Raw genomic sequence first — 2,653 nt, 5'->3', positions numbered from 1 at the left:
TGGTCCCTCAAGTACCACCAAAAAAGACATCAAATAACTAATTAAGGCCAAAGTAAGGGAGGTCTTAGCTCATTCCCAAGGATCCGCATCTATTCCAAGGGGAATGACCTACCCCAAAGAATATGATATAGTCCCTTATACGAAGGCTTTAAGCACAATCCTTTAAAGTTTTGCCAGTGTCAACAACCCAAGATAGGATCTTGCCCACTTGCGAGTAAGCAGTTGCAACGCAGGAGAGTCAGATGCTCTAATATTTCATTATTTTATTAGTAGTGTCTATAGCATTACTTTCAAAATGGTACACTGATCTACCCAACAATTTGGTGAGAACCTTTATCTAGCTAAAAAAATCTTTTATTAAAGAGATTTCCTAGAACTTAGTAGCATATAACCATGGGCCATCTGGTCATTGAAAAATGAAAGCTGGGAGAGTCTTTGGTTGAATATATCTTGAGGTGAAAAAACCTCTCAATGAAGTGTGAACCCCAGTTGCAAGTGCAACATGGAGTGGAGATTCATTTGAAAAATATTTATAGGCCTATTTCTTTTTTCCTGAAAAGGTCCACCATTTTAACCTTTGAAAAACTTATTAATAAAGCAAGTAACCTGCAAGAAGAGGCTCCCTGGATGCCATTCTTAAAGGATTTATTTGATCAGAAGAAAGCCATAAAGCCTGTTGAGTCCTTTAAAAATAGAGCGGCCATAATCTTAGTAGTAGATAAGCTGAAACAACTTGTCACCAGTCAACCCAGTGCTCCTCCATAATAGTCAGTTCAAAGGCTGCCATTCCAGGTAGCCCCTCAGCCCAATAGAGAGACTTACCATATGTAAAGACCATTTTGCTCCCAGGTTTGTCCGGACGAAGTTAGATCGTCCGGGACGATCGGTACAGGTTGTGCAGGAAAACAGTTCTGGCTGTATGGTTTGTCTGGACGAAAATAGGATCGTCTGGATGAAATTTTTACTGAGAGCAAGTCGTACGGGATGATAATTAATTTCATCTGGACGAAATTTGTCTAGAGCCCAAGTCGTTCGTGACGATAATTAATTTCGTCTGAACAAAATTCATCTAGAGCCTAGATCGTCTGGGACCGTCTGGACGAAATTCGTCCATAGCCTAGATCGTCCGGGATGAAGTTGCGATCGTCCGGTACGATCAGTCTTGATAAATATGGAAATGAGATATTTTGGAAAGAAAAGGACGCCCAGGAGAGAGAAAAATGAAGGAAAAGAAGGAAAAGATGATTTTTGAGCGACTCCGGTCTGTTTTCGTCCGTTGTGGTAGTTAGAGAAGTTGACCGACTCAAGGTAAGGCACATTCCGACATCCTCAATTTTTAAAAATGAGATTTTTGACGCATTTTCTATTCCGGATTTTGTTTCCGTTAGCAAATTTCTGGTATTATTTTCTCCTGACAAAGCTTTTATCGTGTAACTTTTGGTATGTCTCTGAGATGATAATTATGCACGTTTTGAGTATTTTCTGGAAGATTTGTACCGGATATTTTGGATTCTGTGGTGTTTTAATTGAACTGCAAATTATCAGGATGTTGAAAAATATTTTATCAGTACAACTAAAGTCTTATAATGTTGTTGTGAATGTTCTATGGTAATTTGGTAAATTTCTGGATTTGTGAATTTTATGTAAATTCCGTATACTGCTGTTATGCCGCTGAATTTTCGTACGATTTTTGAAATTCTGAAATGAGATGATTGGAATGAATTGATTATTTGTATGTTATCAAAAGGGAGTTATAAGGGGCCAGAATCCTTTGTGATTCCGTTGTCTGGGTCCGGGAAGGGAGACATAAGGTGAAGTTCTGAAATCTAAAATTTTGTATATATGTTATGTTCTGGTGCTATAAGCACAAAAGAGAGCTATAAGGGGAAGTTCTGGTACTATAAGCACAAAAGGAAGCCATAAGGGGAAGAGGGGAAGTTCCAACAACTGGAAGGAAGTTCTGTTCTGAAATTATCTGTTCTGTAAAGCTGTAATGTGATTTTCTCTGATTTCTGATTTATGTATGACTCTGATTATTCCGTATGATTCTGTCTGCTCCGTGACATGAAAGTTTTATGATATCCAATTTGATATGATTTTAGTTTCCGTATTCGATGTTTGATTCTGATTGAACTGTTATCTGTTCTGTCTGTTGTACGATTTCTGTACGGACACTTTTCTGATACGTTTTCTGATGTGAGTTTTTGATGATTTTGATTGGTGATTGATGTCTTGCTGAGCTGTTAGCTCATTCTTGTTTTCTGCTTGGTTTTCAGGTTCTGGGAAAGGGAAGGAGGTCTTGGACTAGACGTTTTGAGTCTGATCTGTGATTAGGTACTTGATACTTTTGATTTTTGTACAATCATGGCTTTTCTGTTCTGTTCTGTTCTTTCTGTTTGAAGCCATACACTGTATATGTATATGATTATTTTGATGGAAGAAAAGATAAATGAATTACGCTGTGTTTGGATGTTTATAGTAGCTATGTATTTTTCTGTCTGTGTTATATTTAGAAGAAAGTTTCGAAAGCAAATTCCAAAGCCAGATCCTGGATTTGTTGGCTATGTCGTGGCCCGATGCAAGTGGGATCCGTCCCGGTCGGGTTGGGTCGTGACAAGCTTTAGTGGTATCAGAGCAATGGTTTTAGAATTTG

This window comes from Dendrobium catenatum, unplaced genomic scaffold, assembly GCF_001605985.2.
Source record: "Dendrobium catenatum unplaced genomic scaffold, ASM160598v2 fragScaff_scaffold_1557, whole genome shotgun sequence".
Lineage (NCBI taxonomy): Eukaryota > Viridiplantae > Streptophyta > Magnoliopsida > Asparagales > Orchidaceae > Dendrobium > Dendrobium catenatum.
This window is presented reverse-complemented; position numbering follows the sequence as displayed.